Source organism: Engystomops pustulosus, chromosome 4 (assembly GCF_040894005.1).
Source record: "Engystomops pustulosus chromosome 4, aEngPut4.maternal, whole genome shotgun sequence".
NCBI classification, from domain to species: Eukaryota; Metazoa; Chordata; class Amphibia; order Anura; family Leptodactylidae; genus Engystomops; species Engystomops pustulosus.
The window spans coordinates 127,537,100-127,562,590 of record NC_092414.1 but is presented as its reverse complement, the minus strand read 5'-3'; the positions used below and the strand labels follow the sequence as shown (position 1 = coordinate 127,562,590).

Here is a 25,491-nt window from a genome sequence, read left to right as displayed (position 1 = left end):
GTACACGGCATGTTAAAATAAATAACATTACGGGAAAGTAAAATTTGTTACGCACAAAATAAGCCCTCACACAGGTCTGTACACGGAAAAATGAAAAAGTTATGGATTTTTGAAGTTGGAGAGCGAGAAATGAGCCGGAAAACCCTCCGTCCTTAAGGGGTTAAGACCCTAACCCATACGGACATAACGCCTATCGCTTCACCCTCTTATCTATGTATTCTGTGCACTCCTCATGGATCATTCACCTACCCCACTGTGACCATTAACCATCCTCTCACTGACTCTGGGGTAGCATCACCTCTGACACTACTTCCTAAGGAGCCTCATAGATCTGATACTGTTTTGAGACTTATGCAACTACGGAGGTGAGCCTATTCTCTATTTCATTTCATACTGAAACGTCTAAGGACACTCCGAGCTGACTCTCACACTCTGTTAATCTATTCCATTTTAGATTGGTCACCCATGCCGAGGACTCGAATACACCAAGCAAAAGATTTCAATACGCATCTTGTTGTAAATAGCTGTAAATAAATAAGCACGATCATATCATTAAATCATGAGTTGTATTTTCCTTTACGGACGTTACACTAGCATAATATGATGGATGTGTCTGACAGTGCTATTGTGCTATTTCTGTTTGGTGTAATGTAATTCAAGTCTAGAAACATGTTTGGGTCTAGGATGCAGTAAGTAGCCATTAGTGGGCATGTCAGGTACAGGTAACAGTGGCATCACAGTGAGGATGATAACAGCATGTCCAGAGTGGTTAGGGCATACTGAGTGAAAGTAGCCGTCCGGTCACATTGACTATGGTGGCATGGGAGCCACCAACAGCAATATAAGATGGTGGCAGATGACAGTAGGAATAGATGATAGCAGGCACATGACAACAGTCGAGGCGCCAGAAGTAACAGGATATTGGTACCTCTAGAATTACTTAGTCCATCGCATTGAGCAAAGGTGTGTGGAAATCGTACTTAATCGCTGCTTGTGTGGAAAGGTTTGTTATTTTTTGAGTTACTATACCCTTACCACACTAAACACCCACTCTGATGCTACACTCTGATGCAAACTCCGCTACTAGCAGTAACAATTCTATTTTTCTTGCCAAGAAATCCAGAGAATCTTGGATGTGGGGTGAGATGGTGAATTTCAAGTATGTTGTCAGTTTAGGCTCTGCTCCATGTTATGCTGTTGGCCAGATTCCTCTGTCACTGGATGAAGAAAGGTGCTCATCAGTGTAAAGGAGGATCTGGCCCAGTAGATTAAGTAATGGAAGCATATCTTCTACTTATTGAGGTTACTCTTGCTCAAGCTCCCATGTGCAATTGGCAACAACATCATCATCTACTAATGTCTGGTCATCACTTATGTCACCCTCAACAGTCTAATTGCAATGTTCCTGCCCCCCAGCAACTATTGTTCCCACCTGACTGTCATTGATGCCAGTGTCAGTGCTAAAGGAGGAGGCAGCAGACCTCTCTTCAAAAACTGTGGTGAGCTGTTGATCATCCTCCATCTATTTGTCCCAAAAAAGTAGTTAATCTGCAACAGCTCTGTTTCATTATTGCACACGTCTTCAGTTCCTCTACATCCCTTGACCCTACGGCAGTCTCTCCCACAAAGTCTGTGCCATATATTGGAGACCATGACATGACAAAATTAAAAATTTTGTTGTAATGAGGACAACTTTCATTTAAAGGTGGAAATATAGCACAAGTAAATATAATATTGATTAGACTAGGTTAATGCACAAGAGTAACCATCCACTGGGACCTGGTATTTGAGATAGTTAAGCAATTTCAGGACATCAACACCATACTAACAATTCTTATGGATGGCATTGACATTTAAATAGTCAGTACCACAAAAAAAATATATCTAAGTAAAACCTTAGTACCCTCATTCCATAGAAACCTAATTTTCTGATAGATGTCATCATTGTTGAGCAAAAACATTTAACAGATGTTAAGCAATTCATCTAGTAGGTAGCAAATTAGGTGAATCAAAAGTTTATCATTTTAAATACTTAATACATTACTTAATCTGTAAAAATTCATTTAATTTTTAATGTAATATCGAAATATAATGTAATATTTAAATCATTTGCTGTGATTAATAGCAACTCCACTTTAGTTAGGACTAAAGGTTATGCAAGGTCTGTGACTAACAATTGCATCAACTATCTAGGTGAAGGCTCTGGTGCATGATTACTGTAATTAATGTTTTATGATGTAAAGGTTATTTATAATAAATATATCTTAAATTTCCTCAGCAATTTGTGATGCATAATGTGTTTAGTATATGAAAAACACTAATGACCTACCTCTCAGTGTGTAATGCTGGGCACTGTAGAATATCTCACAAATATAGTTACCTTACATATATACAGGTCCCAACTTTTAATCCTTAAGAAACATATGTCCCCTTAATTTATATATACACAGTGACCTAATAATAAAATCACTTACATAACCAGAACTGCCATGGTGTCCTCCTGTTGGTCCTCCTTGTGATCAATAGTACCTGCATCTTAAGACATACATGTATGGTCTGTTGCCGCATCCCGACATACATGTACGTCTGAGCGATCACCCGGGAGCAAGTCCACGTGATCCCTGCGGGAGCTTAGCTGTTTGTTAAAGCCAGGCTCCCACAGCAAAAGCTGGGATCGTTAAACTCATTGGGGCACATTTACTTATCCAGTCCCAAGGAGTTCACTAAAATGCAGTGTCCGACGATAATGCAATGTGCCTTGATTCACTAAGATTGTGCGCCCGATATCCTGCATGTGTCGCTTCCCCGCTCAGGTCCACCAGAGTTCCTCTTCTTCTTCCTGATGCATGTAAGTGCAATTGAAAGTTAAATCCCACACTCAGTCCAAATCAGTCGGATCGTCCGATGGCATGTCCCGCCATTTCTGTCGCTTGGAAGCCAGTGCAGCTGTGCCACAATCTGATCACGTACGACACAATCCCAGCGCAAACTCCTTTTAAATACCTGTGAAGGCTGCACAAATCCCGAAAAACGTGAACATTCTGACGAAAGTGACTATATATACACTCACCGGCCACTTTATTAGGTACGCCATGCTAGTAACAGGTTGGACCCCTGTTTGCCTTCAGAACTGCCTCAATTCTACATGGCATAGATTCAACAAGGTGCTGGAAGCATTCCTCAGAGATTTTGGTCCATATTGACATGATGGCATTAAACAGTTGCCGCAGATTTGTCGGCTGCACATCCATGATGCGAATCTCCCGTTCCACCACATCCCAAAGATTCTCTATTGGATTGAGATTTGGTGACAGCGGAGGCCATTTGAGTACAGTGAACTCATTGTCATGTTCAAGAAACCAGTCTGAGATGATTCCAGCTTTATGACATGGCGCATTATCCTGCTGAAAGTAGCCATCAGATGTTGGGTACATTGTGGTCATAAAGGGATGGACATGGTCAGCAACAATACTCAGGTAGGCTGTGGCGTTGCAATGATGCTCAATTGGTAACAAGGGGCCCAAAGAGTGCCAAGAAAATATTCCCCACACCATGACACCACCACCACCAGCCTGAACCGTTGATACAAGGAAGGATGGATCCATGCTTTCATGTTGTTGACGCCAAATTCTGACCCAACCATCTGAATGTCGCAGCAGAAATCGAGACTCATCAGACCAGGCAACGTTTTTCCAATCTTCTACTGTCCAATTTCGATGAGCTTGTGCAAATTGTAGCCTCAGTTTCCTGTTCTTAGCTGAAAGGAGTGGCACCCAGTGTGGTCTTCTGCTGCTGTAGCCCATCTGCCTCAAAGTTCGACGTACTGTGCGTTCAGAGATGCTCTTCTGCCTACCTTGGTTGTAACGGGTGGTGATTTGAGTCACTGTTGCCTTTCTATCAGCTCGAACCAGTCTGTCCATTCTCCTCTGACCTCTGGCATCCGCAAGGCATTTCCGCCAACAGAATTAATTGTTAACAAGCTGGACAGTTAACAAGCTGGACAGTTGGACAGGTGTACCTAATAAAGTGGCCGGTGAGTGTATATACATATATACACATGGCCTTCATAATTAAAGGGGTTGTCCAGGGTTGTGTAGTTTTTTACCAGTGAAGTGGGGAGTTGTACTTACCTCTTCTGGCGCTCCGGAAGAGCGCCGTACACCCCATCATCCCCAATCTGTATGTATACAGAGATACAGCAGTGATGTCACCATCACAGCGCTCCCTGTGCAGCCTCTGCCTGCAACCAGTGTAAGTGTTACTTTGACCACAGCCAGGACCTGTAGTGGCTGCCCCCATCACCCCCCGATCTGTATGTATACAGAGATACAGCAGTGATGTCACCATCACAACGCTCCCTGTGCAGCCTCTGCCTGCAGCCAGTGTAAGTGTTATAGTGACCACAGCCAGAACCTGTAGTGGCTGCCCCATCACTCCCTGGTCTGTATGTATACAGAGATGCTTCAGTGATGTCACCACCACAGCGCTCGCTGTGCAGCCTCTGCATGCAGCCTGTGTTACACTGACCACAGCCAGGACCTGCAGCGGCTGCTGGTTTTGATATAACTGCTGTACCACTATTCATACAAACTGCTGGTAGTGGGGGGCACAGCGCTGGAGCGGAGTACCAGAGGGGGGTATGTAAAATTGATTTCTTGTTCTCATACCCCCAAACTCCTTGAATTATGGAGGGCACAATATATGTTAGTGGGTTACATTGAATTACATTTAGAAACACAATTCAGGGAAGAGTGTTTCCCGATCTCATATGTACAATGCACATTCCTGATCGCAAGCGTTTCACTGTAAATGTAGATGTGAATTGGAGAATCTCCTCCAATTGCCTTCCTAAAGGTAATTCAAGTGCAGAGTGTGAACACAGTCAGAGGTGTTACATTTGCAATTCAAATGCTTTGGGCAAAATGCATCAAACGCAACTGTGTTCTGCAAGTATTAACATGTGCTTTATCTTTTAATATGACTTATGGCAATCAATCAGAGCTCAGATTTCGTTTCATAAGCTGCTCTGGTAAAACGAAAGCTGAACTCTGATTGGTTGCCTTAGATTCTACTGATACATCTGCCCCAACGTGTTCAATACTGAACGTTATCTGCATGTTTTACACTTCTATTAGTAGTCTGGTATTCTTTCTAGCAAAAAGATAGGGTGGGCGCCAAAAATGATTTCCTCTGGTGGGCCCAAGGTACTCCAATCGGACCCTGGCTGCACGTTCCTCTGTGTGAAAAAGCTATGCTGGGAGATGGGGGCAGAATGGGGGCAGCCATCTTGGAGTGATGCAGCTGCAGCAATATGCTGTGAAGTGACAAGTGTGCAAGAAAAAGAAAGTATGCAGCTCATGATGATGGGGTAAGGGTGTGTAACTATAATATATGCAAAAGAACTGGTCATTAAAAAAAAAAAAAACATATATATAGTGATCGGGGAATCCCTTTAACTTTAAGTGCAATGAAATTATGGAACTTGCTGATACAATGTTGTTACGCTTAAGATGATGGACAGGTACTGTATAAGAAGGGAAATGCCTTTCTTGAAAGGAAAAATGTCACATGTATGTTAATCAAGGAATTTATTCTGACTGCCATATTCTTACCATACTAGTTAATTTTATACAATGAGGCCAATCCTTGTGTTCTCCTGTAATGAGGATTACATTATGCAACTCATTGGGGCTCATATACTAAGGCCCCCGCAGACCGCACTTTTGTCAGACATCCCGACGATTTCCATTTTGCACCACTGGGAGATGGATTTCAAAGGGTTTTTTGGCACCCGTGATTGGATTTTGGCACATCGGCACCAGCTTTCAAGCATCACAAATCGAGGGGGATTGGGACCAACCGCGGGATTTAAATTAAAAATCGTGTCGCAAGCCATGCACTTACATACACCGGGAAAAAGAAGAAGGTGAACTCTGGCGGACCTGATCGGGGAAGCAACACATGCAGGATATAGGGCGCATAGATGGTGGCAGAGTTCAGCCTTGTCGGACAGTCCAGATCGAGGATCTCGCAGGGACCGGGTAAGTAAATGTGCCCCATTGTCCCCATTAGTAATTTCTGTGGGCAGGTATTCATAAAAGTGACCTAACAATACTAGGTTCTCTTGCCTTATACACTCACCGGCCACTTTATTAGGTACACCATGCTAGTAACGGGTTGGACCCCCTTTTGCCTTCAGAACTGCCTCAATTCTTTGTGGCATAGATTCAACAAGGTGCTGGAAGCAATCCTCAGAGATTTTGGTCCATATTGACCTGATAGCATTACACAGTTGCCGCAGATTTGTCGGCTGCACATCCATGATGCGAATCTCCTGTTCCACCACATCCCAAAGATGCTCTATTGGATTGAGATCTGGTGACTGTGGAGTCCATTTGAGTACAGTGAACTCATTGTCATGTTCAAGAAACCAGTCTGAGATGATTCCAGCTTTATGACATGGAGCATTATCCTGCTGAAAGTAGCCATCAGATGTTGGGTACATTGTGGTCATAAAGGGATGGACATGGTCAGAAAAAATACTCAGGAAGGCTGTGGCGTTGCAACAATGCTCAATTGGTACCAAGAGGCCCAAAGAGTGCCAAGAAAATATTCCCCACACCATGACACCACCACCACCAGCCTGAACCATTGATACAAGGCAGGATGGATCCATGCTTTCATGTTGTTGACGCCAAATTCTGACCCTACCATCCGAATGTCGCAGCAGAAATCGAGACTCATCAGACCAGGCAACGTTTTTCCAATCTTCTACTGTCCAATTTCGATGAGCTTGTGCAAATTGTAGCCTCGGTTTCCTGTTCTTAGCTGAAAGGAGTGGCACCCGGTGTGGTCTTCTGCTGCTGTAGCCCATCTGCCTCAAAGTTCGACGTACTGTGCATTCAGAGATGCTCTTCTGCCTACCTTGGTTGTAACGGGTGGCGATTTGAGTCACTGTTGCCTTTCTTTCAGCTCGAACCAGTCTGCCCATTCTCCTCTGACCTCTGGCATCAACAAGGCATTTCCGCCCACAGAACTGATGCTCACTGGATGTTTTTTCTTTTTTGGACCATTCTCTGTAAACCCTAGAGATGGTTGTGCGTGAAAATCCCAGTAGATCAGCAGTTTCTGAAATACTCAGACCAGCCCTTCTGGCACCAACAACCATGCCACGTTCAAAGGCACTCAAATCACCTTTCTTCCCCATACTGATGCTCGGTTTGAACTGCAGGAGATTGTCTTGACCATGTCTACATGCCTAAATGCACTAAGTTGCCGCCATGTGATTGGCTGATTAGAAATTAATTGTTAACAAGCAGTTGGACAGGTGTACCTAATAAAGTGGCCGGTGAGTGTACGTTACACCTTATGTAATTTAATGCAAATATATAGTTAGTATATATACAGTATATCTGTATTCACAGTATGTATAAGATAACAGCATACAATGGACATTGTATAGAAGCGGCAATATTTGTGTGAAATTGTATCAGATTTTTTGTTCAACCTTCCCTTGTGTCTTACAAGACATTTTAATATGAGTCATGACATTATGATGGATGAAATCTGGCATTTTACTATAGCAATGATACTCCCTGGAGTGAAATAACAGCTTGTTCAAAGCCTGTCTTTCAGATAGATTTAGGAAATAAGTCTTAGTTCCAAATACACATATTCCATCATCCAAATCATTTTCACTAGTAACACTGTCAAGAGTTTAAAGTATATTATGTTGGGTAATTTTTATAGCTCCATTGATGATAATGATCGAAGTGCCACCAAATTACAATACTGCACAGAATAGAACATATTGTATAAATGTAGTTCCTAAGTTATTAGGACCATTTCTGTAGATTATAAGCTCTTAATAGTAGGGCATTTATTGTTTTTTTGGTTTGTTTTTTTTAGGTTGTATAGTCTTAGGAGCAGGGTTAGTATTAGATTTTAAGCACTTTGGATGCCTGCTGTATATAGGATTGTACAGTCATATGAGTAGGAAATATATAAAATAATTGATTTTAACCTCTAATTATTAATTTATACTGTAGTGCTATAAACTTAAAAAGGGGTCACAAAGTTGACATAATGGGGCACATTTACTAACCCAGTCCTACAGAGTTCACGAAAGTGCATTGTCCAACGATCATGCAATGTGCCATGATTTACTAAGATCATGCGCCCGATATCCTGCATGTGTCGCTTCCCCGCTCAGGTCTGCCAGAGTTCACTTTCTTCTTCCCAGTGTATGTAAGTGCTTGCTCTTGTGACACAATTTGAAAGTTAAATCCTGTGCTCAGTCCGAATCAGTCGGATCCTCCGACGGCCCTACCCCCGATTTCTGTTACATGAAAACCAGTGCAGCCGCGCCACAATCTGATTCAGTGCAAAACAATCCCAGTGCAGACACCTGTTAGATACCTGTCACAGCTATGCAAATCCTGAAAACGTTGGAAGAATCGTCAAAAGTAAATAAACCCCAATAACTATGAATAAGCACAATAAACATAAAACTAGACTAAATTGATATAAGTATAAGGAGGACCCTGCCCATGAGGGCTTACAATAAATATGGGAGGGTAGATTGGGGAATAGTTAACAAAGGTAACAAAGCATAGTAATAGACTTATGGCGTATTGTAAGAATTTTGGGAATTGATTGTTTATTAAATTATAAGCTCTTCAGAGCAGTATGTATATGTCTAAATCTTAACATTGCCAGCTATATTAAGCATATGATTATTTACAGTAGCAGATCATAATATGACCTTTATGGGGTGATAGATAAGGAAATATATAGGTTTCCCCAATTTAAAATTGCACGGAACAAAAGGTGATTTGAGTGCCTTTGAACGTGGCATGGTTGTTGGTGCCAGAAGGGCTGGTCTGAGTACACTGGGTGCCACTCCTTTCAGCTAAGAACAGGAAACTGAGGCTACAATTTGCACAAGCTCATCGAAATTGGACAGTAGAAGATTGGAAAAACGTTGCCTGGTCTGATGAGTCTCGATTTCTGCTGCGACATTCGGATGGTAGGGTCAGAATTTGGCGTCAACAACATGAAAGCATGGATCCATCCTGCCTTGTATCAACGGTTCAGGCTGGTGGTGGTGGTGTCATGGTGTGGGGAATATTTTCTTGGCACTCTTTGGGCCCCTTGGTACCAATTTAGCATCGTTGCAACGCCACAGCCTACCTGAGTATTGTTGCTGACCATGTCCATCCCTTTATGACCACAATGTACCCAACATCTGATGGCTACTTTCAGAAGCATAATGCGCCATGTCATAAAGCTGGAATCATCTCAGACTGGTTTCTTGAACATGACAATGAGTTCACTGTACTCAAATGGCCTCCACAGTCACCAGATCTCAATCCAATAGAGCATCTTTGGGATGTGGTGGACTCGGAGATTCGCATCATGGATGTGCAGCCGACAAATCTGCGGCAACTGTGTGATGCCATCATGTCAATATGGACCAAAATCTCTGAGGAATGCTTCCAGCACCTTGTTGAATCTATGCCACGAAGAATTGAGGCAGTTCTGAAGGCAAAAGTGGGTCCAACCCGTTACTAGCATGGTGTACCTAATAAAGTGGCCGGTGAGTGTATATATACATACAGCTACAGTTCTTCACTCTTACACATTTATACACTCTTACACACGAACATACATTTATGCACTCATTCCTTTGCTGTAGCTAGGGTTTAAGCACAAGGGGCACGAACACATCTCAGTGGGTCCCTAACCAAATGTTTTTAACTGCAAAGGCACATACTACTATTTGAGTGCAGCTAGCAGTTGGCAGGTCCTTGACTGAAGCAGAAGTATGTTGTGGGTGCTATGAAAAAAGATCAAAATGTAAAAAGGCCTTATGTATAAAAGCCCGTATGCATACATTACCGAGCATGTTTTTATACATAAGGCCTTTTTGCATTTTGATCTTTGTGAGTATTTCCAATAAAAAAGTTTTTAAATAGCTGTGAACCTACTGCACCATTGTGTGTCCTTTCTTCTCATTGAGTAGCAAATACGAGAGGAGACAAGGAGAGCGGAACGATTGTGGAAGAGACGGAGTTCCCCGGTGGGAGGAATAAGCAGGAACACAGAAACCACCAATTAACTCTGAGACGCTTAGGAGAGACGCCGCATCGAAGCATTAACATCAGAAGGGGACTAAAATGCTCTTCTAAATACTGAGGACTCAGGACGCTGAGCCAAAAGTAAAGACAGTCTCCACATCCGTGAGTACCGAGATTTTATATCGGAAAGGTACCACGCTGTTTTATTTTCATTTTGCAGAATAGGAGAACGTAGAGGCGGAGGATCAATTGTATTTATTATCATTGTGTTACACCCTTCACCTGTGTCTCCTGCTAACCCGGAGCTCCAAGTGCACACAGTGTTCTTCTGCTTCATCCCGGGACCTGCCTCCAGCTAGTAGCGCTCAGAGTACACGTCAATAGTGTTACTTACTCGGCCCCAGAAGGGTCGGAAGGAGGTAATTTGGTGCCTTAGGCAGACAAGCAAATTTGCCCCCAACCCCCCCCCCCATCCCTGTAAATAGTAGAAAAAACACAGCAGAATCAGAGTGAAGCCTAAAGTGGAAAATGAAATGCCCCCCCCCCAATTAAAAAAATTATAAGAATGAAATCCAAAAGGGCTACTGCTTTGGGATCATTTACATTAAGGCCTATCAGTAGTAAATATATAGAAATATATACCCCTCCAGAAAAAATACTATACATATAGATACCCACCTGAAATCTGTATACCACAATATATATATATATATATTCCATTAATGCATATACCGAACACAAAGACACCAATTACTATGTCACACATCATGGAAACTTATCCCAGCTGTGACTTATCAGTGCAGAATTTGCCCCTCAATATATTATAATATATACTACCACATACTTCCCTGTCATTATTTAATATTTAACACTAGCAAATTCTAATTAATGTAGATAGCAGACTAACCCCAGTACATATCTAGCCCTGCACATGCCCCCAGTATATAGGTAGCCCCAGCACATGACCCAGTATATATATAGCCCCACACTCTCAGCACATGCCCCCAGTATATAGGTAGCCCAAGGCTCTCAGCACATGTTCAGCAGTATACAGGCAGCCTTCACACATGCCCAGCAGTATATAGGTAGCCCTTACACATACCCATCAGCATATAGTAGCTCTCACACATGCCCAGCAGTATATCGTAGCTCCCACACATGCCCCAGCAGTAAATAGTATCCCCCACACGTGCTCCAGCAGTATATAGGGGCACCCACATGTGCCCCAACAGTGTATGTACAGACTATGATGTCAGCTGCTTGCCAACGTCATAGTCTATGCAACGCCTGCGCGCATGGAGCTGTCACCACCAGCCAGACTGCTTCAAGTAGGGGAGCTGCAGGGGAGCGTTGGAAAGGTGAGTACATGTTTCTTTATTTTTCCACCGGCCCCACCAAGAGCCCAGTCTGCAAGCCGGATGTGGCCATCAAAATAGCTACATCTGGCTAGCGAGCCATAGGTTCTTGACCCCTGCACTAAAGGGTTATTTATCTTCAATGGGGAAGTTGAAGGACACCTCTACCAGATTGAGTCATAAATCTTAGTTTGCATAGTAAGGTTTCAGGTTTTACTATGTTTAAATTCTAGAAGTCAAAGAAGATCAAAGTATTGCAAAGCCTATTGTGACCTCCCCTGACATGTGTAAAGCCTTTTGTGACCTCCCCTGCAACTGTGACCACTGTGACCTCTATAAATGCATCACAATAGATTATGGTGACATTTACATTTGCACATCTCTATTAGAACAGGGTACATATTGAGACTCCAGTTTGGCAGCCTCTTTTTCTATACTATTTAAATACATTACATAAAAAATCCGTATTTTGTGTACATCATAAATCTAGTACAATTTTTCCCCCTAAAAAAACCCTCCCCAACCCCCCAATTGGTTACATTCTTATTCCTTATCCATACCCATACCAACATACATAAACATTAATGTTCTTATAGACCTCCTTGAGAAAAGAAAAGAAGGAAAAAAGAAAAGGGATTTACTCTTTCCCCGCTCCCCCCTGCCATCACTCCCCGCCCTATTCATGTCCGCCCGCCTTGATCATAGTGGGTGGCATCTACCAAACTTTGAGTGTCTAAATTCCCTAAACTATGTAGTTTGCTGGCACAAATCTAACCCAGGATCTTTTTCTCCTCCGGGGAAAAAAACAACTCAATCCACCTATACCATAGATCTTTATTTATCTATGATTTTCAAAAAAATAGAAGTCAGTGTTTCCTGCAGAAGTACTCGGATGACACTGCGATAATAGGGTGCATAAGGGAGGGTGATATGTCTGAGTATTGGTCTACTATCGACTTGTTCTCGGAGTGGTGCGAAACAAATGGCCTAGAATTGAACTTATCAAAGACCAAGGAGATGGTAATCAGTTTCCAAAAAGAATGGGATAATGATGGTGAGCCTACAAAGATTAGGGGTGTCGCAGTGGAACGCGTCACAGACTATAAGTATCTGGGCGTCTATCTGGATGATAAGTTACTGTGGCATATTAATTCAGAGAAATTGTATAAAAAGGCGTCTGGGAGACTGTACTTTTTGAGATTGCTTAGGTCTTTTGATGTGGTTCGTAGGATGTTGTTGTCCTTTTACTAGTCTGTAATTGGAAGTGTTTTATTCTATGCGGTGGTATGTTGGGGAAACAATGTTCGCACCACTGACTTAAACAAGTTTAAGAAACTGGTGAGGAAGGTGAACTCAATTGTTGGAACTCAGACAGAGGATTGGGAGTCAGTCTTGCGTGCACGTATGCTCTCCAAATTTAAGTCCATTTTAGGGAAAGAGAAAAACCCATTACATAATATACTGAGGGGCCAGCGTAGTTCCTTTAGTGAACGGTTTCTGCATATTAAATGTAGAACGAATCGTTTTAAAAACTCTTTTATACCTAGGGCAATTGCATTAGTTAATTTGGGCAAGTAATTATATTCTTAACTTTGGTGCTTTTCCCTTTTTTACAGTTTTTTTTAAGAAGTTTCTTATTACTTGTTTGTATATGTGTGTTAGTACATGTATGTTAGCATCTTACCTGTATGTATATGTATAATTATGATCATGAATGGAGGTGTTGTTGCTGTCGTTGTGATCAATTTCCCCTATGGGGACAATCATAGTATATCATAGTATATAAGGCTGGAAGGAGACGCAAGTCCATCAAGTCCAACCTTCAAGAATTAAATAAATGTTTTATCCCCATAACCCGTGATATTTTTTCTCTCCAGAAAGTCATCCAGGCCTCTCTTGAACATGTACATAGAGTCGGCCATAACAACCTCCTGCGGCAGAGAGTTCCATAGTCTCACTGCTCTTACAGTAAAGAACCTTTGTCTATGGTGATGGTAGAATCGCCTCTCCTTTAGGCGTAGAGGATGCCCCCTTGTCCTGGTCACAGGCCTAGGTATAAAAAGATCTTTGGAGAGATCCTTGTACTGTCCATTCAGGTATTTGTACATTGTAATGAGGTCTCCCCTCAGTCGTCTTTTTTCTAAACTGAATAATCCCAAATTTTGTAATCTGTCAGTGTATTCTACTTCCCCCATTCCCCTAATAATCCTGGTTGCTCTCCTCTGCACCCGTTCCAGCTCTACTATATCCTTTTTATACACTGGTGCCCAAAACTGTACACAATATTCCATGTGTGGTCTGACCAGGGATTTGTATAAGGGCAGAACTATGTCTTTATCATGAGAATCTATTCCTCTCTTGATACATCCCATTATTTTATTTGCTTTAGCAGCAGCCGCCTGGCTCTGGTCACTAAAATTAAGTTTACCATCCACCAATACCCCCAAGTCCTTTTCAGCTTCAGTTTTACTAAGTAATTGACCGTTTAGAACATAATTATACTTTTTGTTTCCATGGCCCAAGTGCATAACTTTACATTTATCTACATTAAACCTCATCAACCATTTCTCTGCCCATCCCTCAAGCTTCCACAAATCCCTCTGTAATGCTAAACTATCAACCTCAGTATTTATTACTTTACACAGCTTAGTATCATCTGCAAATATTGAAACTTGACTGTGTAAACCCACTACAAGGTCATTAATAAAAATATTAAAAAGAAGTGGCCCCAATACTGACCCCTGTGGCACTCCACTGGTAACATCAACCCAATCTGAGAATGTGCCATTAATGACCACCCTCTGTTTTCTATCACTAGCCAATTACTTACCCAGATACACAGATTTTCTCCTATTCCCAGCAGTCTCATTTTATATACCAACCTTTTGTGTGGCACGGTGTCAAATGCCTTTGAAAAGTCCAGATATACAACATCCACAGCGTCCCCCAGATCCAGTCAGCATTCTATTCTATTCTATTCTATTTATATTTCTGTTTCCCCTCTAAACCGTTACTCTTGTTTGCGAACTCTTCAGACAGAATGGTTTTATTGGTAATACGTTTCCAGAGCATCACTGAAGGAGGGTCTGGAGAGGTCCATTTTTTTATAATGCAAAATCTTGCCAGAAATAATAGTTTCCTGACCACATATTTCCCCTTTTCTCTACCCTCATCCCCCTCCCAAATACCCAAGACACAGGTCACGAAATTCACCGGTAAATGAGTATCATAGCACTTCCTAAGTTCCTTAATAATTTCTGTCCAGAATTTTGTTATCTCTGGACAAAACCAGAGAAGGTGCATGTCGTCAGCTCTCTCTCGACCACATTTTTTACAGCTAACCACTTCCCTTGAGAATTTCATTGTCCTCTTGGGTGCATAATAAATTCTATGTAATATGGAGACTTGCACCCACCGGTGAGCTGGGATCTTTAATATCTTACGGATATCTTTACATGTGGATGTCCACCCTTGTTCCTCAAGTACTCCCACATCCTTAAGCCACTTCTCAGACACTTAAGTAACTATCATTTCTTTGAGTTACCAATAAGAAATAAAATTTCTTACTTTTAACTTTTTTTCAATTGAGACCCACATATTATTTATAATCAGGGAAATTTTATCCCATCCCATTATATCTTTATTGAGTGAATTCCACCAATGGGCAAGTTGTAAATAGGGAAAGAAACAGGATTGTGGGATCTGAAATTCCTCCTGTAAGTTAGGGAAGGACTTCATACTGCCATTCTCAATCAACTGATGTACATAAATTACCCCTTTCCCAATCCATGGCTCCATTTTTATTTTAGGGGTTGATAAGATCTGATTCCTCCATAATGGAGTAAATGGGAGTATTTCCGTAAAATGCCATAGGTTCTTCATCTCCCTCCATACTTGATACATCAATGAGAGGGTAGGGTACTGTTTTTTATGTGTCTGCCCACTCCAAAAGCCAGTTTCTAAAACTTCCAAAATATTAAGTTTCACTTTATCCACCCCTGATCCCAGTGTCCTTATGGGAAGATCTGCCAAAACAGAGCAATCCTATGTCAGTATATGCTTTATCTGCTCTATAAGAACATAGGCCTGCATGTCTGGAAGGTCAAGAGCCCCCTTGTCATATAGAAGCCTCAGCACCTCCGGCTTCATACGGGGCTGTCTTCCTCTCCAGACCAGGTCATGGAAAAGAGACTCGAGGATCATTAAAATCTTCCCCGGTATCCAGATCGGGGAGGCAGACAAAACATATAGGGGGTCATTTACTAAGGGCCCGATTCGCGTTTTCCCGACGTGTTACCCGAATATTTCCGATTTGCGCCGCTTGTACATGAATTGCCCCGGGTTTTTGGCGCACGCGATCGGATTGTGGCGCATCGGGGCCGGCATGCGCGCGACAGAAATCGGGGGGGCGTGGCCGAACGAAAACCCGACGTATTCGGAAAAACCGCCGCATTTAAAAACCGAAAATGTGTCGCTTGGGGAGCGCTCACCTTCACCTTCTATGGGATGGTGCATTCCGGGGCGTTAAGATTATTTTCGGCGCTGCAGCGCCACCTGGTGGACGGCGGAGGAACTACCATCTTAAATCCCAGCCGGACCCGAATCCTGTGCAGAGAACGCGCCGCTGGATCGCAAATGGGCCGGGTAAGTAAATGTGCCCCATAGTACCTTAGGGAATAACTGCATTTTAATCAACGCAATCCTACCTATCGTGTTGAGGGGTAATTTTTTCCAAGTTTTTATTTTACTTCTAACAGAGTCTTGTTAATTTCCTCCACACTTATCGGGGAATCTAGAAATATTCTCTCTTGTTCTGACAAACGGGGGAGTTGTGATTCTAAGATATATGATGGAATCTCTTTCGGGGAGAGTACCTGTTGGGAATTGAATAAATCTTCGTAATACTGGACAAAGACTTCCTGTATTTCCTCTTGGTGGTGTAAAATACCCCTCTCAGACTTCTCTATGGTTCTAATTATGGTACGTTTTTTTCCTTCTTTAATTAGATTCGCTAACATTTTCCCTGGCATGTTGGATTCAAGGTATCCTCGCCTTGCTTGGGCACTAATTTTTCTATTTGCTTGTATATAGACTAACTCAGAGTGTAGAGCTTGTACTTCTTCCCATCTAGCCCTATTCTGATCCGAGGGATCTTCCACATACTTTTCTTGCAGTGACTGGATCTTATTTTCCAGCTCTTTAATATTTTTATTTAATTCTGTCTTATACCTACAAATTTGGGCTTTAAATAGCCCTCTTATATAAGACTTGGCAGTGTCCCAGACTATGTCTAGGGGCGCACTCCCCTTATTTACCTCAAAAAATTCTTTAATTTGACTTATTACCCACTCACTTTTCCCCAGTGTATCAACCCAAGAGGGGCCAATCCTAAACCACCCGGTATAACAATTCTTTCCACTTTTTATGTTACAAATTAATGGTGTTTGGTTCCCCCCTAACCCCATACACACAATTATAGCAAAATTTAAGTGTATTAATATTAGAATATTAGAAGGCCATATCTAAACGTAAAAAGGTTTTATGTGTTTTTGAAAAATATGAAAATATCCTTTAATCTTTATTTATTTCTCGCCATATCTCATACCACCAAAATGTGTCTATTAAATTTAATAATACCTGTGGCCTGTGATGTGTAACTTTATCTTTATCCAGCTGGAGGACATCCAACTGTGGATCCAAAATAGTGTTAAAATCTCCCACAAATAACATGTGAACACAAAATTCTATCAGAATACGCCCGTGGAAAGGTGGAGGAATATAAATATTGCCTAAAACCCAGGTTTTCCCCTCAATGACACAATCTATTTTCACCAGATTTTCTTGATACTCCAAATTTCTATTCACCATAAAGGATACCCATCGTGAGTATTGGGAGTAACAGGAGGGATAACTCCAACCACACCATTTTTTCTGAATCTTGGCATAAGTCACAGACGTCAGGTGTGTTTGTTGTAGGGCCATGATATCTGGTCGATGATTGTTTATCAAGTCAAATACAGAAACCCTCTTATTTGGGGTACCTAAGCCCCTAACATTCCAGGACAGTACCTTCATAAAGGAGCCTTAAGTCCCTAGACCGCGAGAGGAAGAGAGAGAGGGGACAGGGGAAGAGAAAAAAAAAAAAAAAAGGTAAAAAAGCCTCAAACCCCATCCCCCTCCCCATACCCTGCTACCCTGCTACCCTGCCGGTAGAAAGAAGCACAACAGACCCGAAGGGTCAGTGACTACCTCTAACCTCTAAACTCTGCATCCACAAATTTTGCTATAAACACATAGAGAGAGCAGAGCATGTGATTATACAAAAAAATCTTTTCATTAGTTTGTCTTATATCACATCATTAGGGAGTTGATAGAATAGACCATAGGCAAATATCCCTATTGCTGGTGGGCTGTTAGATATAGGGAAAATTATGCCAATAAAAGAAACTTTGGCAGGCAGATATTGTTACTAGACAAAGTATTGCTTAAAGCAGTGGTTTTCAACCAGTGTGCCGTGGCACACTAGTGTGCCGCGACACATGGTCAGGTGTGCCGCGGGGAAATTTCCCCAAACTATGGTGCCCAGTGTGTTTTGTTTCCTGGCAATGCGCAGCGATGCGCAGTCACGGCTTCTTACAATGTAGGAGACGTGTACAATAACACATGCGCAAGCTTTGACCCTCGCGTGACAAAATGACATCACCGAGGCCGGCGCATCATCCTGAGAGCGGAGGGACTCTCGCATTTGCCCACCGCCAAGGTAATGCCCACCAATAATGCTGACTATATGAGCTTTTGCCTGAGTATATGAACTGTTGGCAGAATACTCAGCATATGAGCTGGTACTTTTAGTACTCCAGCAGAATACTGCATATAACAATGAGAAATGTAAAATGAGAAATACTATAGTCATGAGGCTGGAGTACTACAAGTACCAGCTCATATGCGGAGTAAATTTAGAATCTATATTATTAACTATATGTATAATATGACTGTTTTAGTGTCATTTTGGTTGGTGGTGTGCCCCAGTATTTTCTAAGTATAAAAAGTGTGCCGCGGCTCAAAAAAGGTTGAAAATCACTGGCTTAAAGTCTGTCATAAATCAGGGATCTAAGTTAACTTGTGCAGTCATGGACAAAAGCATATTAATATGACGAAGAAATTATCGTTGATTTGTCATTAATCATAGTCCTTAAAGGGTTAGTGAGGCCTTTGACAATGTCCACTGTAATTACAGGATTTGTTAGTTATTGGGAGAACAGTGTTAGAAAAGAGCGGCTTTGAGAAAGTTGAGCAAGCAAGAAAGGAGCAAGTATAGACATGGATTTGTCAAAAAACATAGTCAATAGTCAGTTAGTAAAAGCTTCAGACAAACATCCACAGATGCTAATGGCTTGTTGGTAGAAGGGGGAGCACTGACAAGAACGCACACAGAAAGCGGGGGTTAATGCAGGAGCGAAAACAGTCACCGGTTAGAGCTGCTGTAGTCGATACAAGTTCTGGGGACCTTTAGAAATCGGAGCACATATCAGGAAGAGTCACCTTGACTAAATCCGGAACGAATACGACCTTCTGGGGAAGTTGTTGCCTTGCCTCGCCGGTATAGCGACGCGCCATCCGGTCCTACTCCAGTCTCCACGCCATCCTCACAGAAGCACGGACTCCCGAGCCACCACTCAAGAGCCTAGGACGGACACACCTTCTCCACGCGGCCGCAGACAGATCCTCCACAACAGGGCACAACCGAACGTCCGGAGTCAGCTCCATGTTTCACCTTCTCCTCAGGGCTACGATCTCCTGCAGTGGGTTTCAACACGTCTGCATCCCCCGACCAAGGCATCGGTATAGAGTAAAGTTAGCAGGAATGTGCTTCACATGGGGAAGGAGCACCAGGGGGTGGGGGCGGCCAGAAACACGTCGGCTCACATGCTCCTCCTCCTCCCGCGTTATCTCTGTTTGGCCGCCTCTTAAATACCACAGAAATGTTGCTATTTTAATTTTGGACTTACTCTGTAAAATGCACTGATTGTGTCTTTCAGTGTTACGCTTTCAGGATTCTGGATACCACTCGTGAGGAATCACTGTGAGGAGATATTTTTTTAATAAGCTCAAGATAATTACATAGTTATGGGAATTAATAAGACCACGTATTGAGTACTGCATAGCAGTGTATACTGAACATCACTGAACTATAAAGGGTGTAGTTGAGGCCAACCAAGGTAATTAAGGGCAGGGCCACCATCAGGAATTTAAGGCCCTCATACACGCATCAATTATCACAGTGCTGACCAAACCATAGGCAAACATGGCATCTATTAGAGAAGTAGGGGACTTTGGGATTTGGGGAAATACTTCAGAGACTTCACTAGGGGATTCTAGGAAATATGCAAAAGATGTTTTCTTTTTGCTACCTTGAAAGGCAGCCCCCTTAGCGACAAGCATGACTTACAAGAAGCCTAATAACATGATGTGGGATTAAGCCAAACCAGTATATCTATTTCAGAAGAAACAGATTCCCATCTGTAGTTGGGAAGGTATTGGAGCATCAATGGCTATAAGTCTTCGCACGATGATTGATTAGCAATCAGAATGGGTCATAGATCATATACTGTCGGTTGTAAATCAGGATGAGTACTACACCAGTAAAACAAAGTATTTTCAAAGTTACTCAGCTTTTAGATGACATTTATGTATAGTTTGAACTATTAAATTGGTCCTCAGAGGTGAACCTACAACTTGGCTAAGGAGATTACATGAAAATCTGTGAAGTATTTTTCTACTGCAGAGTGCTCCAAATGGTTCAGAGCAAAGTTTGACAGCAGCTCCTTTCACACTCGGTTTGCAGCCATGAGTAGGTATGTGATGTTGCTAAGCAGCAAGAGTGACTGCACGATTAGGACTTACTGACAACCAGATTCTTTCTCCCCACACAATTATAGTCTGATTCTATTTTTATCAAGTATTTTCTTTTCTTTAACTTATTTGATTTTTAGTATTGTACAAAAATAAGTAACACATTCAATATTTCTGTGGAAATTATTTCAAGAGAAAGAATAAGTTCCATGCCATAATCATTGAAATTAGAAATTAAAAAGCTTGTCATGAAAATATCTTTAATCCACATTTTTAATTAAGGGACTATTCACACAGGTATGTCAGTTTCATTTTATTTGCTTTTTCAATCTGTTTTGTAGAGGTATATGTTTTTTCTCACATCCGTATGACAACAGTTTTTTTTCCACAACCTCAAAAATAAAAAAAATTATAAAAGTTGATGTATTGTGTGGTTTGGACTAAAAGGTTATGGAATTGTATACTGCATAATTCTACATTGTACACACTACTAATACTATATTAAATGGGAATCTGTTGCCAATTTTCTTGTCAATTTTTACTTTTTAAAAGCAGATATTGAACCATATCCCTTTTTGAATATGTTTTAATTTTTTAATTCTATTTTTATTTGTCTATAACTATGGGGCTACTATATTTCCTGAGCTTCTCTAATAACATTTTGTGATATCCTCATGGCCATCTGGCCAATGTGGAGGTCACTTATTAGTTCTACTTAGATTCTTCACTTTGTTTTGTGTTGTTTTTTTTTTTTGGTTCCATTGTGTGTTTTTTTCTTAATTGTTGTTTTACTTTAATTCCTGTTCCTGGCTATCATTTGGCACAATATGTGCCTCTTCCCCACCATCTTTCTCCTCATATGAAAAAAAGTTGGTAACAGCAAGTTTTTCTTACATAACTCAGCAAAACCAATGATAAATGACCCCTAAAATCTGATATTGCAATCTTGCCAGTATTTTACATAAACATGGTGACTGTGTAATTAAACCTTTATAAGGACATAGGCTGTGAAATTAGAGAAGATATGCAATGTGCCAGTGGGACATTGTCACAGATAATGTACGAAATCTGCATACACTGCCATCTTGTACTAGTAGGTTTAACCCCTTACCAGAGTGTTATGCATTAGCACATCACAGGCTGCCTGCAGGTGTATGGAGAGGCCTCACGGGTTGAGGCCTTTTCATACAAGCGTATTGCAGAAAACACCCACCGGTGACCTTTTGGTTTCTGCCATATCTTTGATGGGCACTGCCTTATTAGATTTGATTGTTGCTCCTAGACATGTCATCGCGGAGCGACAGTCGGTCACCATGACAGCCCCGAGTCTTTATAAGATCAGAGGCTGTGTAATGATAAAAGATATGTTACAGCGTGCCACTGGCACATTGCTGATGTACAAAATCCCCATGCATGGTCAATGAGACAAACAGTAAAATAAAAAGTTAAATAAATAAAAACTATAAGTTCAAATCACCCCCCCCCCCCTTGCCTAGAACTGATATAAAATAAATAAGCAGTAAAAATTATAAACATGTTAGGTATCACTGCGTCCCTAAATGTCTGATGTATCAAAAAATAATAAAAGTTATTTCCAGAGTTGAACCCTGCAATGGAAAATAGCGCCCAAATGTCCAAAATGCCACTTTTTCACCATTTTACAACATATAAAATATGTAATAAAATTTGATCAAAATGTTGTACAATCCCCTAGATGGTAGACAAGAAAACGTCAGCTTATCCTGCAAAAGAATCACACCTCATACATCGCCGAACACTGAAGTATGAAAACTTTATTATCACCAGAAGATGGCAAAATGAAGAATTACTTGCACAGAAGGTGTTTTTTTAATGTATATAAACAAACAAAAAAATATATAAATTTGGTATCTCTGTGATTGTACCGACCAAAATCATAAAGGAGATGTATCATTTGGAGTGCACATAAAACCAAACTTTTTCACCAATTTCACAGCATTTGGAAATTTTTCCCACTTTCCAGTACACGGCATGGAATATGTAATACCATCACTATGAGAACACTTTGTTAGTCAGAAAACAAGCCAAAAAAACAGGTCTGTTCATAAAGAAGAAAAACATTATGGAGTTTTGAAGGTGGGGAATGAAAAAAGAAAAAAACACAAAACAAAAAAGGGCCAAGTCGTTAAGGGGTCAGAAAATTAAGTCATTTTCTGGTGGCACATTTGCTGAAAGAAAAAAATCCTAGTTGCGTGTGCTAATAGAACATATGCTATGTATAATTCAGTAAACCACATATACAATAATGCTCATACTCTGCACATATATACAGAATTTTCCAGGATTATATTACAACACTAAAATGAATTAAATACCTATTCCTGAACAGATGTTATTCTGTATGTGTTTCAGCCTGGTAGCTTTGCATGTTCTTTCAACACATTTTAATCCTTATTTAGCTAGCTATTTCTATTCCCTGTTTCGTAGCTAACCTCTTCACGATTTCTTTGACAACCTGTGAATGTCTTGCAGCTGAACGCAGTATTAATTACATTTCAAAGAAAACCCTGTATTCATTTTGAGGCATTCTGAAAAACAGAAATATGTGACTAAAACTGCTGCCAAGTCAATTACAGAAAAAAACACTAATGTACACTGCCAGATAAAATTTGGTCCTTAATTTAAATGGAAAATACATTTTACCTAATATACTGTGTTCCAATCATCAGATCAGGAGAAACAAGATATATTAAAGCATGTGTAGGTCCTTTTAATAATACGTTCTCCGTTCATCAATGTCACAAAGTGTTTTTTTATCACAAGGTCAAACAAAATACAGTATTTTAGCTTTACCTTTCACTAAAAAAAATATTCATTAAATACAAAAAAATGTAAATCCCAGTTTTACAAGTAAAAGAAAAAGTACTTCTCCCCACATTTGCCCTCATTATCTTTTAGTGATGTACCAGTAGATGACGCATGATTTAATAATATTTGAAATATTATATGCGTGTTACAGTTGTCACGTCCACATCTCATAAGGCCGCATTGTATCTTAGTAACCAGATTTACTGTGCAGGGTAATTGTACATTTAGTCTCACTTTTTTTTTTTTTTGCTTAAAGAGCATTTACTAAGATAAAACTAATCCAATGTCCTGTAACTATTTCTTGGCTTTGCTCATATAAGCCGTGCATCTGTTACAGGGAATGGTTTGTAATATGCTTAAACAATACATCAAGAACAAAGTAAGGTTTTGGCAAATTGTATATTAAAATATTTGTATTTTTTTATTCTCTTGAATTTCACCAAAGATTCCCAAAACAGGGTTGTGCACACTAGAGCAGAGCCTGCTACAGATGTCATCCAGAGTGCTGGTCACAGAAGTCTCTTTTCTAGCCATACTGTACATCTGTAGTGAACATGTTGGAACTATTATTATTATTATTATTTTGCAATTGTTTTTCATTTATATGAAGAAGTTGTTAGCAATCATATATACAACTTCAGAAATACTATTTTAGATATCTATAATAGTATTTCTGAAGTTGTAGATAGAGCATTAATTTGACCTTTTGGAATGCAGTTTTGGAAGGATTGATTGGCAAACAACAATGCTAGTAAGTATCTATGCCTATCTGCTTCAGATCCTATTTAAGATGTACTTAATGATATGCTATTAACAGTAATAGGACCTACATACAGTTCACAGGGACCCTCTGTGGTATCTGTCCAGCTCTACCAACATGTAATCACAGATTCAGATGCAACCTAATATTTCTCCAATATTACTGAAGCTACTAGTAGTATAAAAATGATGTGATTGTTATTATTCTATTTGTACCCATCTATTGACAGAAATTTGTGACGTTGTGGATGTTAGCTCAACCTTATAAGTTTTATATTGATGTTAGCCCTGAAACAAATATAGCACTTACTGTTCTTATAAATAGAAACAAGAGTACAGATATTCATACTTTAAGACCTCATTCACATGGCTCCCCCAGATCACAGATCCTCTTCCCTCCTTTGTCTATTGAAAGCAGGAGGGGCGGGGGGTAAATATAGGAAATGACATATATTTTGTGGTGCAGTTTCCCAGCTCAGTCACGGTGAGTTGAGACACTTCTAAGGGGCACAATTTGTGCGGGAAGGTCACAGGCCCCCATATGGTCATGTGAATGGTGCCCAAATGGTACATTATGTTCCAGTAATAATAATTGTAATTAATTCATTTCAATCCTTTCAGGAATGTAGATCAGTTCATAGAGGTTTATTTGGCTGTATAGTTAAATGTTAAATAATAGGGGGAAAAATTCAGTTAGTGAAATATCTCATGAAATACACTTCTTTTCGAAAAAAAATTAAAAATATACATGTGAAATATTTTCAAAAATCAATCCAATGATACCAAACTCATTCCCCTACCCCCATCCCCTAGGGTGGAGCAAAGGGTAACCAAATAATCCTAATTTGAAACCCCCATTTTTATTGCACATTCGGATTCCACAGGAAAAAAATTACATTTATTTGACCTAGGTCTTTTTCAATTTTGGTGACAATTGACACTGTAATTGTCAAAAATTCAAATATGTGCAAAAACCTGAAAAAGAGGATAAAAAAGTTATCTAAAGTTAACAATTTTGCGGACTTAATGAAGAACATTGAACATTTGAAAACTTTGTAGGCAACAAGAAAAAAAAACCCATCTTCAGAGGGGAGGAGACTTAAGTTAATCAGGCTCTCCGATGTGTGGGCAGCAAGAGAACTCATATTAACCCCTTACCGACATGTGAAGTAATATTACGTCACATGCAGGGGGCCGGTGCAAGGAGAGGGCTCGCGTAAGAGAACTCTGACTTCGAGTGTTACACTGGGGTGTCTGCTGTTAGTCACAGCTGACACCCAATGTATTCTGATGCCGGCATCAGGTCTAATATATCAGAGGCAGAGTGTTCAGAGCTTAAAGTTGCCCTGGCCATACCCACATCAGGTGGTAATAGGAGGCCAATTTTGGGATCATTGAATACATTTTTTAAAAGATATTTGACATTTTTTTCTAGATCCGTGTATATTCCACTGTCCATCGGCAAATTTGGGGGTCACCTTGTACAGCAGAACAGCCTACTTGATACAGTGCAGCTCTGTATGAGACTCATCACCCATTGTTTCCCTGTTACTCATACATATCAGTTGCCCTAGTTATGGTGGAAAACTGAAAAATTT

The 25,491-nt window shown here is 40.7% G+C and overlaps 1 long non-coding RNA gene across 1 annotated transcript in view; it reads left to right on the top strand.

Moving 5' to 3' along the window:
- Positions 1-10,135: 10,135 nt before the first annotated feature.
- LOC140125640 (uncharacterized) overlaps positions 10,136-25,491 on the top strand; it is a 137,911-nt gene continuing 122,555 nt past the window's right edge. Inside the window, exon 1 of the long non-coding RNA XR_011854663.1 lies at positions 10,136-10,241. This is a non-coding gene — a long non-coding RNA (uncharacterized lncRNA). The remainder of the gene's footprint in view (positions 10,242-25,491) is intronic.